This window comes from Balaenoptera musculus, chromosome 10, assembly GCF_009873245.2.
Source record: "Balaenoptera musculus isolate JJ_BM4_2016_0621 chromosome 10, mBalMus1.pri.v3, whole genome shotgun sequence".
NCBI lineage: Eukaryota > Metazoa > Chordata > Mammalia > Artiodactyla > Balaenopteridae > Balaenoptera > Balaenoptera musculus.
Genome location: NC_045794.1, coordinates 76,834,331 through 76,848,728, shown reverse-complemented (window position 1 = coordinate 76,848,728; position 14,398 = coordinate 76,834,331). Strand labels below are relative to the sequence as shown.

At 36.6% G+C, this 14,398-nt stretch overlaps 1 protein-coding gene and 1 pseudogene across 2 annotated transcripts in view; one reads left to right on the top strand and one right to left on the bottom strand.

Annotated features, from left to right (window-relative positions):
* Nucleotides 1–14,398, top strand: part of EEA1 (early endosome antigen 1) — a 135,926-nt gene that overhangs the window by 23,295 nt on the left and 98,233 nt on the right. The gene's annotated exons all lie outside the window — the stretch shown is intronic.
* On the bottom strand, nucleotides 1,003–4,474 carry LOC118901957 (annotated as a pseudogene).

Sequence of the window (14,398 nt, the reverse complement as noted above, 5' to 3'; positions counted from 1 at the left end):
GATTCTTAACCACTGTGCCACCAGGGAAGTCCCTACAATTAGTTTTGATTGTCTCAGTCTCTTATTGACTAGGCTGCTTTTTTTTTTTTTCTGACTTGACTGCTTTCATGTACCTATTAATAACCACTAACTAAATTTTAGAGTTTTGAAAGTATACATAAGAAAGCTAAGCATATATAAAGATTGGAAATATATTTGACTTTGTTTCTATGGTCATGCTTTTAAGTTAGCCAGTTTAGGGCCCACATGAATCATGGAATGAGAATTTTGGAGCTAGAAAGACCCATGATCTTGTCCTGTCCCTGTAGTTTGTCATTGAAGAAGTTGAGATTAGAGAAATTAAGTGTCTTGATGGGTATCAGAGAGATGGCCAAGAAATATTTGAGACAGTAGAGAGGATATTGAATTAGGACTTGGGAAACCTAAGTTTTAATTGCAGCTCTATTGTTAGATAGCATGACGTCAGGTAAGCCAGTTGTACTTTCTAGGGCTTTGTTTCCTCATCTATGGAGTGTTACAGTTGGAACATGATTTCTAAGACGTTTTCCAGCTTTTAAATTTTGATTCTACGTCTTTTTTTTAGGAGTGGTGCACTTAGTGATAATGTAAGTATCTACTACTTATAGTATATCTAACAAATGCCAGGTGCCGATTTAAACATTGTATGCATACTATTTCATTTAATCCTCCCAACAGTTCTGTGAGGCTGACATTAGTTCCACTTTACAAATGGGAATTTGGGGCTTACAGAGGTTAAGTACTTTTACAAAGCTTCTAAGTGGGTAAACTGGAAGTTGAATGCAGGTCTGTGTGACTCCAACTACTGTTTTCTGAATCAGTATTCCTAGATTTAGATGTACTTTTGTTTTTGGAACGCTTGACAGGCCCTGCTGAAAACAAGAGCCAATTGCATTTAGATAAGTGTATGCTTCTCACCCCCCTTCTCTGGCATACTGTATTGTATTTATCGTAGTCTATGTCACTAAGTTAGGCAGGGAAGACTTAGGATGCGGAAGTATATTGTGTGCTGGCACTTGAGACATTTTGGAGTAGGCTGGAATCAGGTGCAACGGGGGAATATAGCCTCTTAAAAGACACCTTAGAAAGACGAATAGGAATTGCATTCAATTCACCATTAATAATTTAACAACAGGGGTGACTATTTGATGCTTATTAAAGTCGTAGATGGCTCTAGGTTAGGCGGAACTGCTCACATTTAAAAAAATAGGAATTATTTTCAGTTGAAAGCTGATGTAAATTAATTAGGGTTAAATGTGGTATATTTGTAAAGAAGCTTACTATTGTACATGGTTTTATGATGGATAGAAAAGCATCTGTGGAGTTACATGGTGGGTCAAGGTTATACTGCAACAGTCTGAGTTAGCCTTCTACATCAGGATTTGATATAGATCGGGATATATTCAGTTTTAAGAAGAAGGTGGAGAAATGAGAAGGAACTCAGAGGACAAAAAAAAAAGTAATTACCAAAAATGAGTTGTAAACAAGTTTAAAGTTGTTAGATTTATAATGGAGATTAGAACAAAGAGTATTAGTGACCGTTTTCAAGGTTGAAGATTGAGAGCAAGCAGGAAAGGACTTAAGAGACAAATTTTATATGAAGTTTGAGGCTGACAGGAGTTAAGGATTAGGAGTATAGAAGATATAAAGTGAAAAGTAGGTCCTTCCCAGTAATCATTGCTAATAGTTTCTTGTGTATTTTTCCACAAAGTTTTAATGCATATATCCATTAACATTTTACAGTATGATCATACTCTTTATATGAATTTGATCTTTTTCACTTAATATAGTTTGGAGAGCTTTCAGTATCAGCACTTTCAGAACTGCCTCTTATTATTTGTTTATTTTTATTTTTATTTATTTATTTATATATATATATTTTTTATTTTTGGCTGTGTTGGGTCTTCGTTTCTGTGCGAGGGCTTTCTCCAGTTGCGGCGAGCGGGGGCCACTCTTAATCGCGGTGCGCGGGCCTCTCACTGTCGCGGCCCCTCTTGTTGTGGAGCACAGGCTCCAGACGCGCAGGCTCAGTAGTTGTGGCTCACAGGCTTAGTCGCTCTGCGGCATGTGGGATCTTCCCAGACCAGGGCTCGAACCCGTGTCCCCTGCATTGGCAGGCAGATTCTTTTTTTTTTTTTTTTTTTTTAATAAAGGAGGGTAGGTAGATTGAGAATTCATTCGGTGCAAGGGATCACAGTTTTTATTTATTTATTTATTTATTTATTTATTTATTTATTTATTTTTGGCTGTGTTGGGTCTTCGTTTCTGTGTGAGGGCCTTCTCCAGCTGCGGCAAGTGGGGGCCACTCTTCATCGCGGTGCGCGGGCCTCTCACTATCGCGGCCTCTCTTGTTGCGGAGCACAGGCTCCAGACGCGCAGGCTCAGTAATTGTGGCTCACGGGCCCAGTTGCTCCGCGGCATGTGGGATCCTCCCAGACCAGGGCCCGAACTCATGTCCCCTGCATTGGCAGGCAGATTCTCAACCACTGCGCCACCAGGGAAGCCCGGCAGGCAGATTCTTAACCACTGCGCCACCAGGGAAGCCCTATTTGTTTATTTTTAATAACTACATTATATTTTATTATATGGATTATTAAAATTTAATCATTTCTCTATTGAAGGACATTTAGTTTGTTTCCAGTTTTGCTAATAAATAACACTGCAGTGAGCATGCTTGTATACATATATAGGTGGTCCTTTAATGAATTTGTCCACTGGGTAATTTCCTAGCAGTGAGTCAGAGAGTATGTACATTTTTTGTATTTAGTTACACTCCCACAAACAATGTTTGAGAGTGTTGGTTTTCCAATACTCTTTCCACCAATGAGTATTGTCAAAGAAAAAAAATTTTTTGATTTTACTCAAATACCCTGAAAACCAGACTGGCAGTTTAGTCTTCTAGTCTCTTGTTTAACTTAGAAAGTTAAAAAAGAAACTATGGAAAATAGAATAATGTAAATCTTGGAGTAGTTACATTAATTCTTTTTAATGTATGAGAAGTATTGTGTGTTAGTTAAACTCAGGGGGTATTTTTATTGTGTCCTTACTAGGAAATTTGACGAATACCTCATTCTTTATAGGGCTCCCATCCTCAGAAAGGTTCCTTTTCTCTCTTGTGGAGAAGATATGACATTATATTTACTGTATCTAATTGTGTCTATTGCTGCATGATAAACCATCCCCAAACTTTGGCTTTGGCTTTGGCTTAAAACCACCATCATTTTATTTACTCTAGATTCTCTAGATCAACAATTTGGGCTAGGCTAAGCTGAATGGTTCTTCTGCTGGTCTCTCTTGGAGTTACTAATACAGCTGGAGTTATCTGTTGGTTTGATTGGGGTGTTAGTCTAACAGCCTCTCTCAGATTGCTGATAATATTCCTTGGGTCACATGTGTCCAAGGTTAGCCTGGGCTTGTGTGGTGACAGAAGAGTTTCCAGCAATGAGGGAGCAAATCCCATTGTGCACTCTACACTTGTATGCTATTTGCTACTCTACCATCAGCCAAGGCAAGTCTCATGGCCAGAGCCCATGTGGGAGAGGATTACACAGGAGAATTGCAAGGGCATTAAAACATAGGTGTGATTCATTGCTTTAACAATCTACCACCACTTTCTTCTTCCTTGTATTGGTAAGTGTTACAAGAGAAGTATAAATAAGAGATATAACAGTTTAAAGGAGAGAAAGATTTCTTGTCTAAGGAAAGGTTTTATTGATGTCACTTAAGTTAGAAAGACTGATTCCATCAACAGTTGCAAACTGTTGATTTTCCAGATTTTTTATTTCTTCTACATATATTAACTGACATTTTTCTGTAAAGAACTTTTCAGTTTAAACCAGGGTGATCTGGTTGCCATGAATTTCAGCATATACTGAATGGTCAGGATAAATGCTTAATTCTTTTTCTTTAATTATGAATTTTCAGAATAAGAATTGATACACTACTCTAGTAGTGATCAATGAAATGAGGCTTACTTATTTGTCTTTTGACTTTCTCTTTCCTTGAGGAAAGAGAACTCATGGATTTTTTTGTTTGTTTGTTTGCCTTTTGATTTTTTAATTACTCAGAAAAACTTCATTTTTTAATTTAGCTTTCTGACCCTGTGCTTGTGCTTTCAACACTTTCACAACGATTTTATGTTCCTCAGTAAGGAAAGTGTGCTTGTTCCTGTCATGGACACATTTAAAACACACATGGAACCACCATAGGCCTGGCTGATATGTTTTTTCGTTATAGACAACCTTGTAAGGGCTTTAGGTCTCACAGCACAAACTCCTCAAAGTTGGCCTGGGCACATGCCACATGTGGATTTTGGTGCTTTCCCAACCTTCTTGGTATAAAGGTAAACACCAGGAGTTTGAGACAGCCTGGTTTTGTTAGAGGCTGTATTGTAGGATAGCCTATGATGGTGTCTCAAACACTGGACCATCCTGAATGCCTCTAGATACCATCCCCGGAAGAGGAAGAAGCACTCATGGATTTTTAAATATATTTCATTAACTCAAGGATTTATGTATATTTAGTGGGTTTCAGTCAATTGAAGTCAGTGTGATTTTTTGGTATGCAAATTGTCCCATCTTTACCTAGTAGAAGTGCCTTCAAGGTGACTTTTGTCATTTTGACAGGACCCTGTTAGTGTTTGATAACTTCCTTGCTTTGTGGCACAACATGTGCCAGGTTCATCTAGTAAAATTTCTCCTCCAGGCTGGAATCATCCATTTCTCCAAAGAGTCCTGGTTCCTTTTAATGGGGAATACTATTTAAATACCACTGTCTGGGCACTTAGGGTACTCATTGCTTCTGTGTTGTCATTGCTTTTAAGCATTTAAGATAAGAACTAGGATATATATATATACACACATGTACATATGGACAGATTTAAAAAGCAAAACAACATGAGTTCAAATTAAAGTATTTTTTCCTTCTTTGAGTTTATATTTTTAAATTTTATACTGAACATCTTGGCTCTTAACGTTAACATAATTATTTTTTCCTAAAAATATACATACCATAGCTTTAAAATAACAATACTAATATTACTGTTAATAAGCTTACTGAATCAGTTTTACTAATTTTTTTTTAGCAGTTCTTTTTGTCCTTATACTATAGCTCGCTAAGGCTATAAAGTCAAAACATTGTGTTCTTAAAACACTTGAAATAATTATCTTCTCTGTGTGGCTATAGCATTAACTTGAGATTCAGTTAGGTTTAAAATTTAAAAATTATAACGTAAAGTTTAACATTTTTATCATTTTAAAGTGTACAGTTTGTTGGCATTAAGTACACTCATATTGTTGTGCAACCATCACAACTATCTATTTCCAGAATGTTTTTATCATTCCCAAACTGAAATTCTGTACCATTAAACAACTCCTTATTCCCCCTACCCCAGCCTTTGGTAACCACTGTTTTACTTTCTGTCTCTATGAATTTGATTATTCTAGGTACTCATATTAGTGGAGTCATATATATTGGTCCTTCTGTGTCTGGCTTATTTCACTTAGACTAATGCTTCCTGGGTTCATCCATGTTGTAGCATGTATTAGAATTTCCTTCCTTTGAAAGGCTGAATAATATTCTACTGTATGCATATACCACATTTTGTTTATCCATACATCCATCGGTGGACATTTGGGTTGTTTCCACCCTTTAGCTATTGTGAATGCTGCGATGAACTTTGGTGTACAGATATCAATTCGAGTTCAGTTAGACTTTAGCTGAGGTTTTAAATAAATGACGATTATTATTAACTAAGCTAGAGAACATAGGAGGAAAAGAAAACTTTTTCCCTGGGATGGTAAAGGGTTGAGATAAGTGGTTTGATTTTGGAAATGATTCATTTGAGGTGCTTTGGGAAATCAATTAGAAAGCAACTGGAAATGTAGTATAGAGATATAGGGTGCTAAATTAAGTCTCTCTTTTATAGTCCAGGTGAGAGATGATGAAGTCTTGAACTGAGTTAATGGCAAAGGAGATGAAGAAGTGATAGATGCAAAATTTATGTAGGTGATTCAATTAATTTGGTGATTGGATGTGAAGGTTGAGAAAGAGGGGAGTTAAGGATAATGCTTTAGATTTAAGCAAGATGGGTGTGTGATGTTTCTGTAAGTTCAGGTAGAGAATGCAGATGGATAAAAGTTTTATGAGAACAGATAATGAATTTCGTTTTGATTAAAATGACTTTAGTATGCTTTCATGGCACTCTGGTAGAGATATTTAGCAGGGAAGGAAAATATGAATTTGAAGTTCAGCAGAGATCTGGATTAGATTTAGAATTTTATTTTTGTCTGCATTGGGGGATAATTAAAGTTAAGGGAATAAGTGAGATCACCTAACAGTGTATGGTAAGCTAAGAGGTTGAACATGAAAATTCCCTGGGAAGCCCTGGAATGCTTTCCATGAAATAAGAAAATTGTCGTTTGCAAATATACCTTCTCAGTTCATCTGTATGTGCAAAGTTCTTAGTTCTTAATAGTAAGAAAGAGGTAGTGAGGGCCCTAAGAAATCTTTGATTATTCATTTATAGTACAAGGATCAGGTAGTGTATTTAAAACACCCTTCTTTTTTTTTTTGATAGATTTGTTTTATTTTTGGCTGCATTGGGTCTTCATTGCTGTGCACGGGCTTTCTCTAGTCGCGGCGACCGGAGCCTACTGTTCGTTGTGGTGTGTGGGCTTCTCATCGCGGTGGCTTCTCTTGTTGTGGAGCGTGGGCTGTAGGCGTGCAGGCTTCAGTATTTGTGGCACGTGGGCTCAGTAGTTGTGGCTCGTGGGCTCCAGAGCACAGGCTCAGTAGTGGTGGCACGCGGGCTTAGTTGCCCCGCAGCATGTGGAGTCTTCCCAGACCAGGGCTCAAACCCGTGTGCCCTGCATTGGCAGGCGGATTCTTAACCACTGCGCCACCAGGGAAGTCCCAAAAGCACCCTTCTTAAGGTCTGAATATAATAGATGGCTTTTCAAACTTCTTGAATTTGTGAAAATTTTCCTAGTTGGTCTTTATGGTGGGAGGAGGGTGAAACAGAGTGACAAAATCCATGCTGAAAGTTACATTTTATAAGAAATCCTTGTCCATGTCCAAGAGTCTCCAAGGTTTTGAGGTTGTATGTCATTTAATTTCTAATACTTGTATCCTTTCCAGTTTCAGAAATAACTTTGCTAAGTATAAGGTGTGTTTAGTATCTTACAACAATTTTTTTCAAAGATTTTCGTAAAAGCAATATTCTATTTCTAGTCAACTCACCTTTTTCTGGCAATTAATGTGTCACTAACTCAGCTTCTGCTGGTTTGCCTTGTTCCCAGTCTAGTTTCAGCTAGAGTGGTATGGGTTGTGCATTTGCTTATTAAGCATTTACTACATCTCTTCTGTGTGCAAAGACTAGTTATCCTTTTAGTTGGTTTTAGTGCTTTGAAGATAGGTAAGATTTAGAGATGAGGTTCTTTATTTTTAGTAGCAATTAGGTTGTAAAACTGAGTTATGTTCTCAATGAAATTGTTGCCCTCTTCCTGCTTGATCTTCTCTGTAGTGAAGTCATATGTAGGGGGAGAGTTATATATAGGGAGAGTATGTTGAGTTTGGAAGCTCTGACTCAGTATATCACCAGATATTAGAAAAACTTTTGTTATTCATCTATAAAATAGGTGTTTTTTATATGCTACTAGATGTTTGTTTTGATTTTCTTTGCTATTAGATTTTCAGTCATAATTGGAAGACATAGCTATTGGTTGCTTTGGATTACAGCAGTGTAATTATGATTCTCACAAGTAGATTTTTAAAGTTGTATTCAATAAACAACTAGTCTGAAATAGATAAAAATGCATTTTAAAGAAACTTCATGTTGTTAAAACTTCTTTGATAGTGATACTACCTTTCAAGGTATTGCATACAGTAAACAGTAACTTTTTTTTTCCCAGTTAAGTCCTGTTCTTTCTTCAAAAACTTGTATGTGATTTTTGAAAGTAGTTTTTGGAGAGATTAATGCTGCTTTATGTTGATCTTATAGTTGTTGGTAGTAGGAATGTATTTTTATATTATCAACAACCTAAGGTAGCCAAATATATTGCAGACATCTATTCTTATTTGGTTGAAATAAATACTTTGAATACCATATAACCTTTTTCCCCCATGTTTTCAAATTTTGATCTGTTTGGCTGACACCACTAAGCATTAATGATAGGTGTTTGATAACTCTAATCATTTGGATCTTTTGCTAGCCCAAATATTTTTTAATTAAAAAAAATCTGAAAATTAAAAAAAAATATGACCACACTAATAAAAATTTTTGAGAGGAGATGGGTAGGTGGTTAACTAAATCATCAACACAAATCTTATCCTTTCAGCAACATAGAGGAAAAGTAGTAATAACAACAAAAATAACCCTGATGTAAAACACAACAGTCTTCTGTGACCTTTCAATCTCTGTGTTTATATCTTTACATAATTGAAATCATAATATATCCAAACTTTGTATTTTGCCTGTCTTACAAATTCAACACTATATCACGTGTTATAATTTCTTTGCACAATCTTCACCCTTGTCACTTTTAAAAACAATTTAAAAAATTAAAAAAATTTTTTGGCTGTGCCGCACGGCATGCGGGACCCTAGTTCCTTGACCAGGGATTGAACCTATGCCCCCTGCAGTGGAAGTGTGGAGTCTTAACCACTGGACCGACAGGGAAGTCCCCTACCCTTGTCATTTTTAATTGTCCGTTTTGTTGAGTTGGGTATGTCACAATTTAGTCAACCTGTTCTTTGTTTTGAACATAGTTTGCTTGTAATTTTTCACTTAAAATTTTTAAGAATTATATGTTTCAGGTGTATAGCATTATGATTTGACATCTGTGTACACTACAAAGTGATCACCACCACAAGTCTAGTTGCTGCCCATCACCATACAGTTGACCCCCTTTACCCATTTTGCCCACTTCCCAACCCCCTTTCCTTCTGGCAACCACTAATCTGTTCTCTGTGTCTATGAGTTCGTTTTAGTTTTATTTTATTTGTTCATTTGTTTTGTTTTGTTTTTTTAGATTCTGTGTATGAGCAAAATCATGTGGTATTTGTCTTTCTCTGTCTGACTTATTTCATTTAGCATAATACCTTCAAGGTCCATCCATGTGGTCACAAATGGCAGAATTTCATTCTTTTTTTATGGCTGAGGAGTAGTCCTGTGTGTGTGTGTGTGTGTGTGTGTGTGTGTGTGTACGTATGTGTATGCCATGTCTTCTTTATCCATTCATCCTTAATGGACACTTAGGTTTTTTTTCATATCTTGGTTGTTGTAAATAATTCTGTAATGTATAGGGGTGCATATATCTGTTTGAATGAGTGGTTTTGTGTCTTTCAGATAAATAGGCAGAAGTGAAACAGCTGGGTCGTATGGTAGTTCTAGTCTTAATTTTTTGAGGAACCTCCATACTGCTTTTCATAGGGGCTGCACCAATTTATAGTCCCACCAATAGTTCAGGGTTCCTTTTTCTCCACACCCTCTCAAACATTTATTTCTTGTCTTTTCTGACAAGTGTGAGGTGATATCTCATTGTGGTTTTGATTTCCATTTCCCTAATAATTAGTGATCATGAACATCCTTTCATGTGCCTGTTGGCCACCTGTGTGTCTTCTTTGGAAAAATGTCTGTTCAGGTCCTCTGCTCATTTTTTGATTTGGTGGTTTTTTTGTTGTTGAGTTGTATGAGTTTTTTGTAGATTTCAGATATTAACCCCTTATTGGATATATGATTTGCAAATGTCTTCTCCCATACAGTAGGTTGCCTTTTTGTTTTAATGATGGTTTCCTTTGCTGTACAGAAGCTTTTTAGTTTGATATAGTCCCATTTGTTTATTTTTGCTTTTCTTTCGCTTGTCTTTGGAGTCAGAGCCACAGAAACATTGCTGAGACCGATATCAATGAATGTTAACCAGACTTATTGTGGTGCTCATTTTGCAACATATACAAATACTGAATCATTATGTTGTACACCTGAAGCTAATATAATGTTATATGTCAAATATATCTCAAAAATTGTAAAAAAACCTCAATTAAAAAATAAATCATAAAAAACAAAAACAAAATAAAACTCACTGCTTAAATGACAAAAAAAAAAGACTGATATCAGTGAAGTTTTCTTCTAGAAATTTCATGGTTGCAGGTCTTACATTCAAGTCTTTAATCCATTTTGAGTTACTTGTTTCATTCTTTTGCATGTGGCTGTCTGTTTTCCCCAGCACCATTATTGAATAGACTATCTTTTCTCCATGGTATGTTCTTTGCTCCTTTGTCATAAATTAATTGTCATATATGCGTAGGTTTACATTTTTGGACTCTCAGTTCTGTTTCATTGATCTGTGTGTCTGTTTTTGTGCCAGTACCATACTGTTTTATTACTGTAGCTTTATAGTATAGTTTGAAATCAGGGAGTGTGATACCTCCAAGCTTTTTTCTTCTTTCTCAAGATTATTTTGACTATTTGGGATTTTTCTGTGGTTCCATACACATTTTAGAATTATTTGTTCTGGTTCTGTGAAATATGCCATTGGAATTTTGATAGGGATTGCACTGAATCTGTAGATTGCTGTGGGTAGTATGGACATTTTAACAACATTAATTCCTCCAATCCATGAACACAGAATATCTTTCCATTTGGTTGTGTCTTTACAGTTTTCACTGTAACAGGTCTTTCACCTCCTTGGTTGAATTTATTCTTAGGTATTTTACTCTTTTTGATGCAGCCATACATGGGATTGTTTTCTTAATTTCTCTTTCTTTTTCTTTTTCGGCCATGCCATGGCATGTGGGGATCTTAGTTCCCCAACCAGGGATCAAACCCATGCCCCCTGCAGTGGAAGTGCAGAGTCCTAACTACTGGACTGCCAGGGAAGTCCCTTAACTTCTCTTTGTGATAGTTTGTTGTTGGTGTGGAAATGCCACAGACTTTTGTATGTTGATTTTGTACCCTGTGACTTCACTAAATTCATTTATTATATTATTAGTACTGACATTTTTTGTGTGTGTGTTTGTGTGTGTGTAGTCTTTAGGGTTTTCTATATGTATCATGTCATCTGCAAATAGTGACAGTTTTACTTTCTGATTCGGAAGCCTGTTATTTCCTTTTTTTTTTTTTTTCTAATTGCTTTGGCTAGGACTTCCAATGCTATGTTGAAAATAAGTGAAAATAGTGGGCATCCTTGTCTTGTTTCCTGATCTTAGAGGAAAAGCTTTCAGTTTTTCATTGTTTAGTGTGATACTAGCTGTGGATTTGTCATATATGGCCTTTATTATGTTAAGGTATATTTCCTCTCTACCCACTTTGTTGATAATTTTTATCATAAATTGATGTTGAATTTTGTCAAATGCTTTTTCTGCATCTATTGAGATGACCATATAATTTTTGTCCTTCATTTTGTTAATGTGATGTATCATGTTGATTGATTTGTGGATGTTGAACCATCCTTTCATCCCTGGAATAAATTCCACTTGATCATGGTGTATGCTTCTTTTAATGCATTGTTGGATTCAGTTTGCTAACATTTTGTTGAGGATTTTTGCATCTGTGTTCATCAATGATATTGGCTTGTAATTTTCTTTTTTTGTGGTCTCCTTGTCTGCTTTTGGTATCAGGTTAACGCTGGCTTCATGAAATGTGTTTGGAAGCCTTCCCTTCTTTTCAGTTTTTTGAAGAATTTGAGAAGGATATTAAATCCTTCTAAAGGTATTAAATCTTTGAATACTTTGTAGAATTCGCCAGTAAATCTGTCTGCTCCGGGCTTTGATTTGTTGGGAGATTTTTGATTACAGTTTCAATCTCCTTACTAGTAATTGGTCTATTCAGATTTTTCTATTTCTTCATGATTCAGTCTTGGAAGATTGTATGTTTTTAAAAAATTTTCTGTTTCTTTTAGGTTGTCCAATTTGTTGGCGTATATTCATAGATCATGAGCGATCCTTTGTATTTCTGTGGTGTTAGTTATAACATCTCCTCTTTCATCTCTGATTTTATTTATTTGAGTCCTCTTTTTTTTCCTGGTGAGTCTAGCTAAATGTTCGTCAATTTTATTTATCTTTTCAAAGAATCAGCTTTTAGTTTCATTGATCTTGTTTTTTTTTTCTTTTTTTAGTCTCTGTTTCTGCTCTGATCTTTATTGTTTCCTTCCATCTACCTATTTTGGCATTTGTTCTTCTTTTTCTAGTTCCTTTAGGTGTAAGGTTAGATTGTTTATTGGGGATTTCTTGTTTCTTGAGGTAAGACTATTGAACTTAGTCCATTTACATTTAAGGTAATTATTGATAAGTATGTGCTTATTGCCATTTTGTTAATTGTTTTCTGGCTGTTTTTGTAGTTCTCTCTTTTCCTTTGTGTTTTGGTGTGGTTTCTTTTAGTGTTATGTTTAGATTTTCTCACTTTCTTTTGTGTATTTACTATAAGTTTTTTCCTTGTGGTTACTGTGAGGTTCACCTGTAACATTCTATGTAAGCAGTAGCCTGTTTTAAGTTGCTAGCAACTTAAATTAGAAATCATTCCAAAGCTTTATCTTTTTACTCCCTCCCTATGTTTCCTACTTTTGATGACACATTTTACTTCTTTTTATTTTATGCATCCTGTAACTAATTATTGTAATTTTAGTTATTTTTAGTACTTTTGTCTCTTAACCTTTGTGCTTGCTTTATAAGTGATTGATCCTCTGCTTTTATCATACATTTACCTTTAACAGTGAGATTTTTACTTTCATATGTTTTCTTATTATTAATTAGTGCCATTTCTTTTCAGCTTAAAGAAGTTCCATTAATATTTCTTGTTGGGCCAGTTTAGTTGTGATGAATACCTTTAGCTTTTGCTCATCTGGGAAACTCTTGATCTCTTCTTCAATTCTGAATAACTTTGCTGTGTAGAGAATTCTTGGTTGGAAGTTTTTTCTTTCAGCACTTTGAATATGATCTGCCACTCCCTTCTGGCCTGTAAAGGCTCTGCTGAAAAATCTGCTTGTAGAGTTATAGAGTTTTCCTTGTATGTAACAATTTGTTTTTCTCTTGTTGCTTTTAGGATTCTCTCTTAATCCTTTATTTTTACTGTTTTAATTATAGTGTGTCTTGGTGTGTGTCTCTTTGGGTTCATCTTATTTGGAACTCTCTGTGCTTCCTGGACCTGGATGTCTGTTTCCTTCCCCTGATTAAGGATGTTTTCAGCAACTATTTCTTCAAGTAGGTTTTCTGTCCCTTTCACTCTTTCTTTCTGGCACCCCTATAATGCAAATGTTATTCTGTTTGATGTTGCCCCAAAGTTCCCTTAAGGTGTCTTCATTTTTTATCTTTATTTTATTTATTATTTTTAAAAGATATTTATTTATTTGGCTGCGTCGGGTCTTAGTTGTGGCATGCTGGATCTTCGTTGTGGCATGCGGGATCTTTTGTTGCGGTGCGCCGGCTTCTCTCTAGTTGTGGTGCGGGGGCTCCATAGTTGCTGTGCATGGGCCCCAGAGTGCGCAGGCTCAGTGATTGTGGCACACGGGCTTAGTTGCCCTGCGGCATGTGGGATCTTAGTTCCCTGACCAGGGATTGAACCCGTGTCCCCTGCCTTGGAAGGCGGATTCTTAACCACTGGACCACCAGGGAAGTCCCTGTCTTCGCTTTTTAAAATACTTATTTCATTTTCTGCTCTGTCTGGGTGAGTTCCATTGTTTTATCTTCCTGCTGGCTGATTTGTTCTTCTACTTCACCCAGTTTGCTGTTGAACCCCTCTAGCATATTTTTCAGTTCAGTTATAACTTCTGTTTGGTACTTTCATATATTTTCTATCTCTGTTGAAGTTCTCACTGTGCTAATTTTTTCTTCATCTGAGTTTGGTTAGTGTCTTTATGACCATTACTTTGAACTTTTTATCAGGTAGATTGTTTATCTCTGTTTTGTTTAGTTCTTTTTTTTGAGGTTCTGACTTACTCTTTTGACTGGAATATCTTCCTCTGTCTCCTAATGTTGCCTAATTCTTTGTGTTTGTTTCTATGTATTAGGTATATCAGCTATCTCTCTTAGTCTTGAAGGAGTGGCTTTATTTAGGAGATGTCCTATGGGGCTCAGAAGCACAATCCTATCTAGCCACCAGAGTCAGGGGCTCAAGGGGTGTCTCCTATGTGGGCTACATGCAGTTTGTGGGGCCACAGCTGCTATGGGGTGCTGGTGGGTGGGGCTGTTGCCTGGGCAGCTGTGAGGCCCACCTGAGGTGCGGGGGTTGGCAGTGCTCTCTCACCCCTGGTGGGATGTGCCCACTGGTGCTAATAGGTTGGGTGGAGAATTCCGAAGTGGTGCCTTCCAGCACCAGTATTAGCAAGGTAGCCTGAGATCACATAAATGGTTCCTGCCAGTGACTCAGCCCGTGGGGAGCATTCCAACT